General features: G+C 38.9%; 1 protein-coding gene across 7 annotated transcripts in view; it reads left to right on the forward strand.

The window, feature by feature from the left end:
* LOC101326029 (cyclic AMP-dependent transcription factor ATF-7) overlaps positions 1 to 18,784 on the forward strand; it is a 91,549-nt gene that overhangs the window by 26,436 nt on the left and 46,329 nt on the right. For 2 of the 7 annotated variants that reach the window (XM_033866569.2, XM_019947193.3), the window contains exon 2: positions 16,583 to 16,637. The exons of 4 other annotated variants lie outside the window; for them this stretch is intronic. The gene's annotated coding sequence lies outside the window, so the exon portion shown is untranslated. Of the gene's footprint in view, positions 1 to 16,582; positions 16,670 to 18,784 lie in introns of those variants that run through there. One more of the 7 variants, XM_033866567.1, reaches the window with a different exon arrangement.

Below are 18,784 nucleotides of genomic sequence, written 5' to 3' on the forward strand. Positions count from 1 at the left end.
ACACCATGTGCCCCGTGTGGCTGCTGATTCTGCTGGCAGATTGAAGAGCTGAACCAGCTTCTGCTCTAAAGACTAAAATTGCCAGCCATCATTCCAGCTTTAAATCTTCTTGTTCACATCGATGATGTCAGATTTGGAGCAAACATAGTTCTGTCTTTAGATCCCAGGTGGAATTTGCAATTCCCTGGGTTGGAAGGAAAGAGTTCTTCCTTTTTGCCTTTGAAAAACTTGAGTAGCTCTGCAAGGAAAGTCAGCAGAATAAATCTGCAGCTTTACCTTGTCCTTTGAGTCATTGTAGAAAGCTGAGTGCTCTGTTCGGCATTCAGCAGATTGGCTGTCAGAGTTGCAGCTCTGCTTATCAGATATATAATCTCTCTTAAGAGCCATTTATGTTATTCCAGAGAGGATCATCCAATGGCAAAAGGAACGCCTCTTTTCTCCTCTCAAGGGTCAGATCTTCTTTCGATACTGGGCAATTACCCCTTGATTTTTCTGCAAAATACCTCAATCTACTATACAGATTGGCACCAGCACAGGTTGCAGACTTGGTTACAATGACAAGCTCTGATTTCTTAGCCACAGGGAGAGGCATCAGGGTGACACTCGTAAGTATGCCAGAGGCTTAATGGTGGTGATTTTTCTGCTGAGTATCTCAGTGCCCCGTATGAGCTTGGCTTCTCTTCTCTTTCTCTGAGGGAGAAAACATTTGCTTTAGTGTTTTGCACACTAGTCACTATAAAAATGCTGCGAGAGTTGTCTTTCTCTCATTTCCTCAAGTCTCTTTCCTTGTCTTAATTATTGTCCTCTCCAGTCTGAGATCAAGGCTTATAGTCTTAATTTTTTACTTTTTGCTTTCCTCTTGTACTGCTTATCTTGGCTCTTATTAGCCATTGTACCTGGTGGGCATTATTAACCAGTGTTTCCTCTAATTAAAAAAGATTAATAGACTTTATTTTTTTAGAGCAGTTTTATATTTACAGAATTGAAAGTCCAAGAGTTCCCATCTACCCCCTACCTTGTTGTACCTCCAGCCTGCCACATCTTGTATTAGTGTGGTAGATTGGTTACAACTGATGAGCTAATATTGATACATTATTATTAACTAAAGTCCATAGTTTACATAAGGGTTCACTCTTTGTGTTGTACATTCTATGCGTTTTGACAAATGTATAACATGTGTCCTCCATTACCATGTCATACAGAATAGTTTCACTGCCCTAAAAATCCCGTTGTTCCACCTATGCATCCCCCACCCCACTTCAGCCCCTGGTAACCACAGATCTTTTTACTGTCTTCATAGTTTTGCCTTTTCCAGAATGTCATATGGTTAGAATCATGCATTTCTTTAATTTTTTTTAAAGTCATGAGCAGATAACCATGTGATTGGGAATAGCTGGAGAATGGGGGAGAGAAAATTAAGACGTGAGGTCACAGCTCTGAGGTCTCTCTAAAAGTACAAGAATCAAATCTAGGGAGATTTATGTGGCCAGCCTTTTTTCTCTACTGGGAGTCTCTCTGATGTTAAAAGATTTGGCTTGCCTGGAGACAGTTTTACTGGTTTTAGGTACTGGGAACAAGGACAGGATGAACACTGAATGGGCTGTTTCTGGGGAGTCAAGGTATTAGGGCTGGGCAAGGTGAGAGGAAGTAAAGCCTGTGATCCCTTTTCCTTTGTTGAAGTACATTTAAATAATGTTGTTGAAGTACATTTAAATAATGTACTTCTACATTAATTAAAGATTCATGTAAGTTAGTGTTATTAGAAAAGTATGGGAGCTATCTTTCACACTTTAGTATAAATTAGTTTAACCACAGATGTAATATTGGCTACATAAAGGAATAGAAGTTTTTATTTGGGTTTAGGGGTTAGTAGATGAGAACTGGCTAAGGTAGAATGGCCCCTAAGCCAAAGAGACATGACAACTTATGAGGATGTCAAAGATAAACAGATTTACTTGTTAGGTTTGTTTGGGGTATCTCAACTTCCTTCTGCTAGATGCTAGTTGAGAAGTATAAATCTTTTTTTTGGACACACTGCACGGCTTATGGAATCTTAGTTCCCTGACCAGGGATTGAACCTTGGCCCCTGCAGTGAAAGCGCCGAGTCCTAAACACTGGACCACCAGGGAATTCCCGAGAAGTATAAATTAAGAAGGGCACCAGTAAACACTAGAAACAACTTAACAGGGTAGAAAGAGACATTTCCTCCTTGTCCTGGTTTGGAAATTTTATTTTATTTTATTTTACTTATTATTACTATTTTATGGCCGTGCCGCGCGGCTTATGAGATGTTAGTTCCCCGACCAGGGATTGAACCCTCGCCCGTGGCAGTGAAAGCATGGAGTCCTAACCACTGGACCACTAGGGAATTCCCATGGAAATTTTAGACTGATAAAATATGGGGGAAAGGGAGTGACCTGATTTCTTTAGTTCTGGGATTCAAGTTTCCCATCTACTTAGAATGTTAAATCCCTGGTATTGGGTAAGATCTCTTTTCATAGAGATACTGACTCTTTATCTTTTAGATTTGACTACATATGAGAATCTTTCAGTCTTGGCCTCAGCACTAATTTAATTTCCTTACTTGTTGAACTGAATTGACTCTATGGTAAAAATGAACACTAGCCTAGGGTAGGCTCTATAGCATAATGTTCAGGATTAACAGCAGTTAGTGCAGGCCAACATCTTATGTGTGCATACATACATCTACAACTTAGAGGAAATGTTGTGTTTATATAATGTATAGGAAAATTATATGGGGATCATATGGGGGGAAAGGGAGAGAACAAAAACAAAGAAAATTGTTTAACTTTATCAATGTCTAATAATAATAACAGCAGCAACAGCAACAATAACTAAAGCTAACTGAGCTCTTATATACTGTGCAGAAATAGTTTACAGATATTATTTTATTTAACCCTAGAAATCCTGAGGGAGGATATAATATTATCTCCGTTTTACAAATAAGAAAACTAAGGCTCAGAGAGGTTAAATAACTTGTACAAGGTCATACAATACTTTGTGATGGAGCTGTAATACAAACCCACGCACACTTCAGACCAGCACTTCTACTAGGATGAATTGCTTCCTTATTCTTCTCCATACACATGTAAATATGCACATCTAGCACAGGGAAAGAAAAAAAAAAAGAATAAGTAGTGCTTTTTTGCACTGCTCCAAATGCAATCATTTAAGTAAGTCCTAGCTATAGTTTGTTACTGATGTAGGTAGTCGTCTGGCTGCCATACCAGAGAGAGCTGGATCGACAGCTGAGCTCTGCCTGTACAAAAAGATAAGAATTCTTACTAAAACAAAGAGCCATCTCTGCAACTGCCTCAGCCTTATTAATCTATAATGTTTTTTATGTACCTGGGAATGCTGCTGAGATGTATCTAACTCTTTGTGAGGTAAACAACCACTGTTTAGTAGTAGGGGCATGATTTTAAAATGGGAAGGAAAACTAATTCTTGACCAACCAGAAATGTAGACAGAGCTAGAAAACCGTGACCTAAAAATCATAGTTTCAGCATTCTCCACTAATAGGCCCAAAGAAACACTGTGCTGTCATCTTTTTGAATTCTAGACTGGGTCACTTCCTGACTCATATTCCCTTCTTCCTCACTCATACTCCCTTCTTCCTCCTCTTAGTTTTATGCCTGTAAGCTCCCAAATGCAAAGGATGGTATCTGGGTGTCTTGCTTTATGTAGTACCATGTAGCAGTGGGGCTTTTGTTATTGTGGCTGCCATACTGATTGTTAACAAGAGGAAATGTGACTAAGGTGGAATTAGGGTATGATTCGGAGTATGTTACCAGTGTAGTGAGATACATGATCTGCCCAATGATTGATAACTTGTTTATTCTCTGACTTTTTGGAAGTATGACTGCATGGAGGGTCTTAACTGTTAAATAATAGAATTCTTCTCCACTCAGATCTCACAATCTTTCCTTCTTTGACTTCATAGCACTTTCATATATCTGCTCTTTCCTTTTCTCTTACGAACTGTGGTGTGTTGATACGATGGACGTTTCATTTATGATTGGAAGTGGAAATATATGGCTAAGTAGATACATGGAAATATTTTTGTGAAATAATTTGTGAGAAAAACATGTAGAAGTACACATAAAGGATCAAAAGAGATCGGAGAGTATTTTTTAAAATTAATTAATTAATTAGTTTTTGGCTGCGTTGGGTCTTCATTGCTACGTGTGGGCTTTCTCTAGTTGCGGCCAGAGGGGGCTACTCTTTGTTGTGGTGCACGGGCTTCTCATTGTGGTGGCTTCTCTTGTTGCAGAGCACGGGCTCTAGGCATGCGGGCTTCAGTAATTGCAGCACACGGGCTCAGTAGTTGTGGCTTGCGGGCTCTAGAGTGCAGGCTCAGTAGTTGTGGTGCACGGGCTTAGTTGCTCTGCGGCATGTGGGACCTTCCTGGACCAGGGATCGAACCCATGTCCCCTGCATTGGCAGGCAGGTTCTTAACCACTGCGCCACCAGGGAGGCCCCCCAGAGAGTCTTATTTATTTATTTATTTAACATCTTTATTGGAGTATAATTGCTTTACAATGGTGTGTTAGTTTCTGCTGTATAACAAAGTGAATCGGCTATACATATACATACATCCGCATATCTCCTCCCTCTCGCGTCTCCCTCCCACCCTACCTATCCCACCTCTCTAGGTGGACACAAAACACCGAGCTGATCTCCCTATGCTATTCCCACTAGCTATCTGTTTTACATTTGGTAGTGTATATATGTCCATGCCACTCTCACTTTGTCCCAGCTTCCCCTTCCCCCTCCCTGTGTTCTCAAGTCCATTCTCTATGTCTGCGTCTTTATTCCTGTCCTGCCCCTAGGTTCTTCAGAACCATTTTTTTTTTTTTTTTAGATTCCATATATATGTGTTAGCATATGGTATTTGTCTTTCTTTCTGACTTACTTCACTCTGTATGACAGTCTCTAGGTCCATCCACCTCACTACAAATAACTCAGTATCGTTTCTTTTTATGGCTGAGTAATATTCCATTGTATGTATGTGCCACATCTTCTTTATCCATTCATGTGTTGATGGACACTTAGATTGCTTCCATGTCTTGGCTATTGTAAATAGAGCCACAGTGAACACTGTGGTACATGACTGTTTTTGAATTATGGTTTTCTCAGGGTATATGCCCAGTAGTGGGATTGCTGGGTCATATGGTAGTTCTAGTTTTAGTTTTTTGAGGAATCTCCATTACTGGCCCTGGAGAGTCTTATAGTTGACATTTTTAGTAAAGGGATTCTTTGTATGTTTGTCTGAATGTCTTTATCCTTTACCGGAAAGTTGCTGAAAATATACATTTCCTTCTTGATTCTAATAATGATTCAGTATATAACCATGGACTATGTGAAACTAACTCTGCGTTCAGCTGTAGGAAGTATCTGACTAGAGCCTTGTCTTTCCTACCTTTGACCGTGAAGTCAAATTCTTGGCTTCAGAGCTAAGAATACCTTATTGGACAAGGTCACAAGCTATCAAAATGATTACTCTGGATGTCCAAAGATCTCATTTGTTTATTTTGTTGGATGCCTCTGACAAGCCAGTTAGTTGTGTGTGTGTGTGTGTGTGTGTGTGTGTCCAGCCAGGAGTTTCTGAAAAACTGTAAATACAAAGAAAAGGTGATTCAGGGCAGCAACCTATCAAACAGAAACTACAAACTTGGCTCCGAAGAGGTTATCAGGTAGACAGTGACAGCCTAATAGGATGGATGATTATTTTAAAAAATGAAAAGAAAAAGGCCCTACATTTTAATGCTAGCCTCAGTTACCTCATTTTTGTGTCTCTCTTCTCAAGCTTACTAACCAAAACAACAATAGCAACAAAAACAAAAAAATCTTTCACTACCATAAGTTATTTGACTCAAGTGAAAAGATTGTTGAGGTAATTTTAAAGATCTGTTGTGGTGTGTGGGTGGAGATAGCTGTATAATACCAGAGTGGGCAGATAGTATTACAGACATCTATCACTTCAGTTAGCATCATTTTTTTTACACAGTGGCAATCTGTGTGCATTAATTTTTTTTCACTGTGTTAATGTTTATAAATTCAGACATTTGTCGTTTTATTATACTTCAGTTTCAGGCATTTCTTAGGATTAAGGAAGAGACTGTAGTCCACTTAGACTGTATTTGGAGGGAACAATAGAAGTAATTACTCTAAAATTTTCAGGGGTCTAGGTGTCTAAATATGTTCTATAAGGTACCATGTTAGGTTCAACAATTTAGCTATTCCCTCTTCAGCCTTTCCTTTTCTTCCCTTTTCTTCCCTTTTAATTTTTACCTAAATAATTGCAAAAGTGAGAAGGGGAGACTTTATTTCAGCATTATTTTACTTATATGCATTTGAAGCTACAGCCAGACAGGGCCTTATGGAGGCTTGTACTTTCAGTTATGCATGTGACTGCTCAGAGGAGAGTTGTGTGCACATATGTGGTAGCTCATGGCAGAGCGGTGGTTAAAGGTTTGAACATATTGTACCTTGTAGTCCTGAGGGAGGCATTTTGCTCCTCTGTAGACAGGAATCAGCTTGTCAGAGTCGAATGGCTTTTTGTTTTCTCTTTATCTAGTAAAATGCAGTGGGCTAAAAGCCTTTCTGGGAAGCAATTTCTTCCTACACCACATGAACAGAAGGTCATGGTTGCTGTCTCTGAAACAAAGGGGGGGAAGTGGTGATAGAAAAATCAGTGGCTAGGGCATAATTGGATTGGAGCTCTGTCAAAGAGACTACAGTTCTTGTTTAGAAGCTGGACTTTTCTGCTTTGCCATGCTTTTCTGTCTTATAGAAATATAAGCAATGAGTACTCTACTTCAGGCTTAATTTTTCAGGCTCTTTTTCTGAGCACTCTATGAGAATAAACTTGCAACAATCTATTTACTTTTACTTAGTGGTTTTCCAAAAAATTTTAAGACTGTTTTTTTAGAGCAGTTTTAAGTTCACAGTAAAATTGAGAGGACAGTACAGAGATTCCCCATATACTCCCTGCCTCCACACAAACAGCATTTCCCATTATGAACATCCCCCACCAGAGTGGCACATTTGTTACAACTAATGAACCTACAATGATACATCATAATCACCCGAAGTCCACAGCTTACCTTAGAGTTCACTCTTGGTGTTGTACATTTGATGGGTTTGGATAAATGTATAATGACATACAGTTATCGTTACATTATCATACAGAGTATATTCACTTCCCTAAAAATCCTCGGTGCTCCACCTAGTCATCTTTCCTCCCCCCCGCACCACTCCTGGCAACCACTGATCGTTTTACTATGTCCATAGCTATGCCTTTTCCAGAGAGCCATATAGTTGGAATCATACAGTATGTAGCCTTTTTCAGATTGCCATCTTTCACTTAACATGCATTTAAGGTTCCTTCATGTCTTTCCATGGCTTGATACCTCATTTCTTTTTAGCACTGAATAGTATTCCATTGTCTGGACGTACCACAGTTTATTTATCCATTTACCTACTGAAGGATATCTTGGTTGCTTCCAAGTTTTGGCAGTTATGGATAAAGCTGCTATAAAAATCCATGTGCAGGTTTTTGTGTGAACGTAAATTTTCAGCTCCTTTGGATAAATATCAAACTGCATGGTTGCTAGATCGTATGGTAAGAATATGTTTATTTTTGTAAGAAACTGCCAAATTGTCTTATAGCTTGGCTCTACCATTTTTTCATTCCCACTGGCAATGAATTAAAGTTCCTGTTGCTTCACACCCTTGTCAGCATTTGGTGTTGTCAGTGATCCAGAGTTTGGCCAATAGAATAGATGGGTAGTGGTATGTTGTTTTAATTTGCATTTCCGTGATGACATGATGTGCAGCATCTCTTTATATGTTTTTGTGCTATCTGTATATCTTTGGCGAGATGTCTGTTAAGGTCTTCGGCCTATTTTTTAATTGGGTTGTTTCCTTATTGTTGAGTTTTGAGTTTTTTATGTATTTTGGATAGCAGTCCTTTATCAAATGTGTCTTTTGCAAATACTTTTTCTCAGGCTATGGGTGACCTTCTCATTCTCTTGACATTGTCTTTCACAGAACACAAGTTTTTATTTAATGAAGTCCAGCTTATCAATTATTTCTTTTATTGATTATGCCTTTGTTGTTGTCTCTAAAGTCATTGCCAAACCTAAGATTACCTGGGTCTTTTCCTGTGTTATCTTCTGGGAGTTTTATAGTTTTGTGTTTCACATATATGTCTGTGATCCATTTTGAGTTAGTTTTTGCAAAGGATTTAAAGTCTTTATCTAAATTCACTTTTTTGCGTATGGATTTCTAGTTGTCCCAGCACTATTTGTTGAAAAGATTATCTTTGCTCCACTATATTGCTTTTACTCCTTTAAAAAAAAAAAAAAGGTATAATTGACATATAACATTATATTAGTTTCAGGTGTACAACATAATGATTTGATATTTATATATACTGCAAAATGATCACCACAGTAAATCTAGTTAACATCCATCACCATACATAATTACAGAATTTTTTTCTTATTTATTTATTTGGCTGTGCCAGGTCTTAGTTGCGGCACGTGGGATCTTTGTTGCCGTGTGTGGGGTCTTCGTTGCAACGTGCAGGATCTTTAGTTGTGGCATGTGGGATCTTTAGTTGCGGCATGTGGGATCCAGTTCCCTGACCAGGGATCAAACCTGGGCCCCCTGCATTGGGAGCATGGAGTCTTAGCCACTGGACCACCAGGGAAGTCCCAGAATTTTTTTCTTGTGATGAGAACTTTTACTTTCTTAGCAACTTTCAAATATGTAATATATTAACTGTAGTCACCATGCTGTACCTTTCATCCCCATGACTTATTTATTTTATAACTGAAAGTTTGTACCTTTTGACCCCCTTCACGCATTTGACCCCCTTAACCCACCCTCCCCTCACCGTTGGTAACCACCAGTTTGTTCTCTGTAAGTTTGGTGGGCTTTTGTTTTGTTTTAAGATTCCACATATGACTGGCCCTCTGTATCCATGGATACAGATTAGTGTTGTTCCACATCTTTTCATGTATCATTTGGCCATCTGTATGTCTTCTTTGGAAAAATATCTATTCAGATCTTCTGACATTTTTAAATTGAATTGTGTGGGGTTTTGCTTTTGAGTTGTATGAGTTCTTTATGTATTTTGGATATTAACTCCTTATCAGATATATGATTTGTAAATATTTTCTCCTATTCAGTAGCTTGCCTTTTCATTCTGTGGATGATTTTCTTTGTTGTGCAGAAGCTTTTTAGTTTGATATAGTCCCACTTGTTTATTTTTGCTTTTGCTGCCTTTGCTTTTGATGTCAGATCCAAAAAAAGTCACCAGTATGGATGTCAGGGAGCTTACTGCCTATGTTTTTTCCTAAAGAGTTTTATGGTTTCAGGTCTTACATTCAAGTTTTTAATTCATTTTGAGTTAATATTTGTATGTGGTAGAAGATAGTGGTCCAGTTTTATTCTTTTGCATGTGGTTGTCCTGTTTTTCCCAACACCATTTATGGAGGAGACTGTCCTTTCCCCCATTGTATAGTCTTGTCATAAATTAATTAACCATATATGCAGGGGTTTATTTTGGGCTCTCTTTCATTGATATATGTGTGTGTTTTTATGCCAATACTATACTATTTTGATTACTGTAGCTTTGTACTGTAGTTTGAAATCAGGGAGCGTGATGCTCCAGCTTTGTTCTTTCTCAAGATTGCATTGGCTATTCGGGGTCTTTTGTGAATTTTAGGAATGTTTGTTCTTTTTGTGAAAAAATGCTATTGGAATTTTGATAGGGATTGCATTGAACCTGTATATTGCTTGGATAGTATGGGCATTTTAACAATATTAATTCTTCCAGTCCATGAGCATGAATATCTTTCCTTTTGTTTGTGTCTTCAGTTTCTTTTGTCAGTGTCTTAGAGTTTTCAGTGTACAGACCTTTCACTTTTGTGGTGAAATTTATTCCTAAGTATTTTATTATTTTTGATGTGATTATAAATGGGATTGTTTTCTTAATTTCTCTTTATGATAGTTCATTATTAGTGTATAGAAATGCAATAGACTTTTTGTGTATAGATTTTGTGTCCTGAAACTTTGCTGAATTCACTTATTCTAAGAATTTTTTGGTGGTCTTTGGGTTTTCTGTGTATCATCTGCAAATAATGACAAGTTTGCTTCTTCCTTTTCAATTTGGGTGCCTTTTATTTCTTTTTCTTGCCTAATTGTTCTGGCTAGGACTTGCAGTACTATGTTGAATAAAAGTGGCAAGAGTGGGCATCCTTGTCTTGTTCCTCTTAGAGGAAAAGCTTTTGGCTTTTCATTGTTCAGTATGGTGTTAGCTGTGGGCTTGCCATGTATAGCCTTTATTATGTTGAGGTATGTTCCCTCTATACTCACTTTGTTGAGAATTTTTATCATAATGGTTGTTGAATTTTGTCAAATGCTTTTTCTGCATCTAATGAGATGATCGAACACTTTTTTTTTAATATTTATTTATTTATTTGGTTGCACGGGGTCTTAGTTGCGGCATGCATGTGGAATCTAGTTCCCCGGCCAGGGATTGAACCCAGGCCCCCTGCACTGGGAGCATGGAGTCTTAACCACTGTGCCACCAGGGAAGTCCCATTGGACGCATTTTATCCTTCATTTGGTAAATGTGGTGTATCACATTGAATGATTTGGGTGTTGAACTATCCTTGCATCCCTGGAATAAACCCCACTTGATCATGGTATATGATCTCTTTAAAGTATTGTTGAATTCTGTTACTATTTTGTTCAGGATTTTTGCATCTAAGTTTATCAGGGATATTGGCCCATAATTTTCTTTTCTTGTGGTGTCCTTGACTGGTTTTGGTATCAGGGTAATGCTGGCCTTGTAAAATGAGTTTGGAAGTATTCCCTCCTCTTTTATTTTTTGGAAGTTTGAGGATTGGTATTAATTCTTCTTTGAATGTTTGGTAGAATTCACCAATGAACCCATCTGGTGCTGGACTTTTGTTTGTTGGGAGGTTTTTGATTACTGATTCAGTCTCCTTATTGGTAAACAGTCTGTTAATAATTTCTATTTCTTCATAACTCGGTCTTGGAAGGTTGTATGTTTTTAGGAATTTATCCATTTCTTTTAGGTTGTCCAATTTGTTGACTTATAATTGTTTGTAGTAGTCTCTTATGATACTTTGTATTTCTGAGGTACCAGTTGGAATGTCTCTTTCATTTCTGTGGTGTTTTTTTGTTTTGGTTTTTTGCTTTTCTTGTTTTTTTGCTTTTGTCCTCTTTTTCTTGGTGATTTCTGTGGGTTTTTTTTTTTTTTTTTTTTTTTTTTGCAGTATGCAGGCCTCTCACGCTGCGGCCTCCCCCGCTGCAGAGCACAGGCTCCGGACACGCAGGCCCAGCGGCCACGGCTCATGGGCCCAGCTGCTCCGCGGCATGTGGGATCCTCCTGGACCGGGGCATGAACCTGCGTCCCCTGCATCGGCAGGCGGACTCCCAACCACTGCGCCACCAGGGAAGCCCTGTGGGTTTTGTTTGTTTGTTTGTTTTGGTTTTTTGCTTTTCTTGTTTTTTTTGTTTTTGTCCTCTTTTTCTTGGTGGTTTGTCAATTTTGTTTATCTTTTCAAAGAACCAGCTCTTGGTTTCATGATCTTTTCTATTGTCTTTGTAGTCTCTAATTCTTTTATATATATATATAAATTTATTTATTTGTTTGTTTGTTTTTGGCTGCATTGGGTCTTCATTGCTGCACGTGGGCTTTCTCTGGTTGTGGCAAGTGGGGGCTACTTTTCGTTGTGGTGCACGGGCTCTAGGCACATGGGCTCAGTAGTTGTGGCTTGTGGGCTCTAGAGCACAGGCTCAGTAGTTGTGGCGCACGGGCTTAGTTGTTCCACGGCATCTGAGATCTTCCCAAACCAGGGCTCGAACCTGCGTGCCCTGCATTGGCAGGCAGATTCGTAACCACTGCGCCACCAAGGACATCCCTCTAATTCGTTTATTTCTGGTCTGATCTTTGTTATTTCTTTCTTTCTCCTAACTTAGGGCCTCGTTTGTTCTTCTTTTTCAGTTCCTTGAACTGTAAAGTTAAGTTGTTTATTTGAGATTTTTCTTGTTTCTTGAGGTAGGTATTTATTTTTCTTAGCTTCCCTCTTAGAACTGATTTTGCTACATCCCATAAGTTTTGGTATCTTACATTTCCATTTTCATTTGTCTCAAGGTATTTTTTTATGTATCTTTCAAGTTCTTCATTTTTAACCCATTGGTTGTTCAGTAGCATGTCTCATTTCCACATATTTGTTAATTTTCCAGTTTTCTAGTTTCATACCACTGTGGTCAGAAAAGATGCTTGATATGATTTCAGTATTAAATTTATTAAGACTTGTTTTGTGGCCTAACGTGTGGTCTATCCTGGAGAATATTCCATGTGCACTTGAGAAGAATGCGTGCCTTTGTTCCTTTGTTAAATATCAGTTGACTATATTTATATGGGTCTATTTCCGGACTTTCTATTCTGTCCCATTGATCTTTTAATCTGTTCTTTCACCAATACTACATTGTCTTGATTACCCATAGCTTTATAGTATATCTTGGAGTTGGGTAGTGTCAGTCTATCAACACTGTTCTTCTTCAGTATTGTGTTGGCTATTCTGGGTCTTTTGCCTCTCCGTATAAACTTTAGAATCAGTTTGTTAACATCCACAATAACTTGCTGGGATTTTGATTGGGATTGCATTAAATCTATAGATCAAGTTGGGAAGAAATGACATCTTGACAATAAATACCCATTTATTCTTTGATTTCTCTCATCAAAGTTTTATAATTTTCCTCATGTAGATCTTTTACATATTTTGTTAGATTTACACCTAAGTATTTCATTTTCGGAGGTACTAATGTAAATGGCATCGTGTTTTTAATTTCAAATTCCACTTGCTTATTGCTGGTATATAGTAAAACAGTTGACATTCGTATATTAACCTTGTATCCAGCAACTTTGCTGTAATTGTTTATTCTGGGAGTTTTTTGTTGTTTCTTTCGGATTTTCTACATAGATGGTCATGTCATCTGCGAACAGTTTTCTTTCTTCCTTCCCAATCTTTATGACTTTTATTTCCTTTTCTTATCTTATTTCATTAGCTAGGATATCCAGTACAGTGCTGAAAAGGAGTGGTGAGAGTGGGGGACATCATTGCCTTGTTCTTGATCTTAGCAGGAAAGCTTTGAGTTTTTCACCATTAAGTATGATGTTTACTGTAGGTATTCTGTAGGTGTTCTTTATCAAGTTAATGAAGTTCCCATATATTCTTAGTTTGCTGAGAGTTTTTATCATGAATGGGTGTAGGATTTTGTCAGATGCTTTTTCTTTACCTATTGATATGATCATGTGATTTTTCTTCTTTAGCCTGCCGATGTGATGGATTACATTGATTAATTTTTGAATGTTGAACAAGGCTTGCATACTTGAGATAAATCCCACTTGGTTGTGGTTTATAATTCTTTTTATACATCGTTGGATTTGATTTACTAATATTTTGTTGAGGATTTTTGCATCCATGTTCATGACAGAGAATGGTCTGTAGTCATCTTTTCTTGTAATGTCTTTCTCTGGTTTGGGTATTAGAGTAATGCTGGCCTCACAGAATAAGTTAGGAAATATTCTCTCTGCTTCTATACTCTAGAGGAGATTGTAGAGAATTGGTATAATTTATTCCTTAAATGTTTGCTAGAATTCACCAGTGGACCATCTGGACCTTTCTGTTTTGGAAGGTTGTTAATTATTGAGTCAATTTATTTAATAGATATAGACCTATTCAGATTGTCCATTTCTTCTTCTGTGAGTTTTAGCAGATTGTGTCTTTTAAGGAATTGGCCCATTTCATCTAGGTTATCAAGTTTGTGGGCATAGAGTTGTTCATAATAGTCCTTTATTATCCTTTTAACATCCATGTAATCTGGAGTGGTGTCCCTCTTTCATATCTGATACTAATAATTTGTGTCTTCTCCCCTTTCTTTTTTTTTTAATATTATCTTTATTTTCCTTTATCATGACTTCCCCAATTCTTATAAAGCTGGTTTCTCCCTACCATGTAGTCTCATAACATGTCCAGATTTCATTAGGTTGTACTTAATTTTTTTTTCTTTTGGCTGCGTTGGGTCTTAGTTGCGGCATGCAGGACCTTTGTTGAGGCATGCAGGATCTTTAACTGCAGCACTCAGGCTTCTCTCTAGTTGTGGCGCATGGGCTTCTCTCTAGTTGTGGCGTGTGGGTTTTCTCTTCTCTTGTTGTGGCGCACAGGCTCCAGAGCGTGTGAGCTCTGTTGTGGCATGCGGGTTTCAGAGTGCATGGGCTCTGTAGTTTGCACCACGCAGGCTCTGTAGTTTGCGTCACGCAGGCTCTCTAGTTGAGGCACTGAGCTCAATAGTTGTGGTGCACAGGCTTAGTTGCCCCACGGCATGTGGGATCTTAGTTCCCTGACCAGGGATTGAACCCACGTCCCCTGCACTGTAAGGTGGATTCTTTACCACTGGACCACCAGAGAACTCCCTTTCTTTCTTTTCTTAGTTAGCTTATCTAAAGGTTTATCAACTTTATTGATCTTTTCAAAGAATCAGGTTTTGGTTTTATTGATTTCCTGTTTTTAATTTCATTGATTTCTGTTCTGATTTTTAGTATTAATTTTCTTCTGCTTACTTTGGCTTTAATTTGCTTTTCCTTTTTATGTCCATTGTCATCTGAGAGCAGACATTGTATGATTTCCATTCTCTTAAATTTGTTAAGGTGTGTTATATGGCCTCAAGTGAGGTCTGTCTCAGTGAATGTTCCTTCCATGTGAACTTGAGAAGAATGTGTAACCTGCTATTCTTGGATGAAGTATTCTATAGATGTCAATTATATTCAGTTGATTGATGGTGCTGTTGAGTTCAACTATGTCCTTACTGATTTTCTGCCTGCTGGATCTGTCCATTTCTGATAGAGGAATGTCAAAGTCTCCAACTATAATAGTGGATTCATCTATTTCTCCTAGCAGTTCTATCAGTTTTGGTCTCATGTATTTTGACATTCTGTTGTTAGGCACATGTATATTAAGGATATATTTGTCTTTTTGGAGTATTTATCCCTTTATCTTTATGTAATATTTCTTTATCCCTGTTGACTTTCCTTACTCTGAAGACTGCTCTGTCTGAAATTACTACTGAAATAGCTACTCCCCTTTCCTTTTTTTTTTTTTTTGCGGTACGCGGGCCTATCACTGCTGTGGCCTCTCCCGTTGCGGAGCACAGGCTCCGGACGCGCAGGCTCAGCGGCCATGGCTCACGGGCCCAGCCGCTCCGCGGCATGTGGGATCCTCCTGGACCGGGGCACGAACCCGTGTCCCCTGCATTGGCAGGGGGACTCTCAACCACTGTGCCACCAGGGAAGCCCTCCCCTTTCTTTTGATTAGTGTTACCATGGTATATCTTTTTGCATCCCCTTACTTTTATTCTATACATGTCTTTATATTTAAAGTGTGTTTCCTATAAACAACATATAGTTGGGTCTTGTTTTTTGATCCACTCTGATCATCTCTTTTAATTGGTGTATTTAGACTATTGACATTTAAAGTGATTATTGATAGTTGGTTTAATATCTACCATATTCCTTACGCTCACAGTTCAGGAGGCCAGAAGTCCGGATCAAGGTGCAGGCAGAGCCATGCTCCCTCTGGAGGCTCTCAGGAGAATCCTTTCCTTACCTCTTCCAGCTTCTGGTGGCTTCCAACAATTTTTGGCTTGTGGCCACATCACTCCAATCTCTGATTCTGCCTTCACATCACCTTCTTCTTTGCCTCTCTCTTATATGCCTCTCTCTTATGATGGCATTGAGGGCCCAACTGTATAGTCTAGGATAACCTCTTCATCTCAAAACCCTTAATTTAGTCATCATATAAGGTAACATTCACAGGTTCTAGGAATTAGAACATGGGCATATCTTTGAGAACTGTTATGGGTTGAATTGTGCACCCATATTTACATGTTGAAGTCTTAGTCCCAAGTACCTCAGAATGTGACCTTATTTGGAAAGAGGATCATAGATGTAATTAGTTGATATGAGGTCATACTGGAGTAGGGTAGGCCCCTAATCCAGTATAACTGGTGTCCTTATAAAAAGAGGAAACAGGACACAGACGTACACCCAGGGAATAAAGATTGGAGTTATGCTGCCACAAGCCAAGGAAGACCAAAGATTGCTGGCAAACCACCAGAAGCTAGGAGAGAAACATGGGACAGATTCTCCTTCACATCCTTCAGAGGGAACCAGCCCTGCTGACATCTTGATTTTAAACTCTGGCCTCCAGAATTATGAGACAATAAATTTCTGTTGTTTAAGACCCCAGGGTTGTGGTACTTTGTCAGCTCTAGCAAACTAGTATAGGAGCTGTTATTGACCTACCACACTATGGTTGAAATTAGCAGTTTGCTATAGTGAGTTGTTACCAAGAAGGACTAGGAGTACCACAGTCTACTTAGATCTTCCCTGACCCCTATCGGTGTGCTTGATGGTTTTTATATTTATCCTTTCTCTCCTCTCTTCTCCTAACAGATGGGCCTGTTGTAATGTGATATGACGGTTAATAGGATCCCATTACCACCTGCTGGTTTGTCTCCATTCTGATATAATGGGAGGAAGGTAGGGGAGTGGGGGTTCTATGTAACTGGATCAATTTATCATTTTAGACAACAATCAAAAATTGACTATTGGTTTTCACAAATGTCTCTAGTGAGAGACTTAGTGTACACAGAGGATCCATTGTTAAAATCAAGGCATTTCCTATTGTGTATTTTTCCAGGTACCTCCAAACTTGAGTAAGCCTGGGGACACGTTTCCAAAAACTAGTCCATGAATAATTTTCTCAATTCATTCAGAGCTTCTTTAGCTTTTGTGGGTTCAATTTAATAAAAAAATATTTGAATATCTGCAATGTGCTAGACACCATGCTAGATACTGTGACAGAAAGGTGGATAAGACATCAACAGATTCATTGTCTCATAGGGGAAGCAGACACATAAAAATGTAATTGCTTGTAATATGATAAATGTAATAATATAAGTATTTGCAAGTATTGAGAGGTCTATTAGACATCAGGGAAGGTTTCATGGAGGAAATGATGCTTTAATTGGTTTTGAAAGGTAAATAGAAATTTGCCAGACAGAGAAGGTGGAGAAGAACATTCCACACATAAGAGAACAGCAGATACAAAAGAATGAAACAGCATAGCATGTTCAGAGAAACTGCAGATACCTTTATGTTGCTGGAGCATAAATTTTGGTGGAGAGCAGCAAGAGGTGAGGCTGGAGAGGTTAGCCAGGGCAGTTTCCCCAGTATTTGATGTTGTTGCTATATTAGATCACTATGAAAGTCAAGGAGCATGTGGATAAGTGTTACTGTTAGGCAGCATAGATTCCATTCTTTTCCCCTGCCTGCCTGTGTTCTTTTATTATAGACTTCTATTCAGTGGCCAACATTCTAAAATATATCTCTAATGGCTAAAAAGCAAACATCCAAATTTAATGAGTTTGCCATTTGCCTGGTTTTATTTCAGAACTTTCCAAGTTAGACACAAAGATAAATCAGCCGAATATGTCAACAAATCAGGGTAAGAAGTTTTTTCTGCATTAAATTAAGGTGACAAGGCAGAATCAGTATACCCTGTATAAGCTTCTGGTTTATTCTAGAGACTGCCAAACCATTTGAGTCTTGTCTTTGCCCATTCCTTCATCAGCCTGTAACCTCTTCTATGGTTCCTAAGGCTCTGGGCACTTAAGATTTGATAGCTTGCTTAAAACAAAAGTGTATTGCTGCATTTTGAAATTATTTTAGAGTGAGTGAGTGTAATCTTGCAAGCTTGCCCCAACAATCTAAGCACTCAGTTTTGGAGACCGAGATCTCTCTCTCCTTCTCCTGTCCCCTCTGTCTTTCTCTCTCCGTCGCTCTCTCTCTTCCCCAGCTTTAATTTTTCTTTTGGCTTAACTGTTACAGTAGTAAATTGTATACACCCTTACAAGGCAGGGTTTTAGTTATTGTATGCTCTGTACTGTGACTCATATATGCTCTGCTCAGTTTGTTGAAAGCATTCAGAATCTCCTGTATTATCAAGAAGTGTTTAGAATATTCTTTTTCCGTAATGAAATTTTCAGCAGCCCAAGAGAAAAACACAGTGTAGTAGATTTTCCTAACTTTAATGGTTATGGTCCACACTGTTCACAATGCATGCTTGTCCTTCCCACCCATATGTGAGATCCAGGGATGACATCGCTTACTGTGTAGGAAATTAGACGATAAAAGTATTTGATGTTCTTTGGGACTTCCCCGGTGGAGCAGTGGTTAAGAATCTGCCTGCCAATGCAGGGGACATGGGGTTCAATCCCTGGTCCAGGAAGATCCCACTTGCCACGGAGCAACTAAGCCCATGTGCCACAACTGCTGAGCCTGAGCTCTAGAACCCGTGAGCCACAACTGCTGAGCCTGTGCTGTAGGACCAACATGCTGCAACTCCTGAAACCCACACGCCTAGAGCCCGTGTTCCGCAAAAAGAGAAGCCACCTCAATTAGAAGCCCGCGCACCACAACGAAGAGTAGCCCCCACTTGCCACGACTAGAGAAAGCCCATGTGCAGCAACGGAGACCCAACACAGCCAAAAAATAATTAATTAATTAAAAAAACAAACAAAACAACAAAAAAAGTACTTGATGTTTTTCAAGGGCTCATTATATCTTAATAATTTGGGAAGAGAGATGAGATTG

Source organism: Tursiops truncatus, chromosome 11, assembly GCF_011762595.2.
Source record: "Tursiops truncatus isolate mTurTru1 chromosome 11, mTurTru1.mat.Y, whole genome shotgun sequence".
In the NCBI taxonomy this organism is placed as follows: domain Eukaryota; kingdom Metazoa; phylum Chordata; class Mammalia; order Artiodactyla; family Delphinidae; genus Tursiops; species Tursiops truncatus.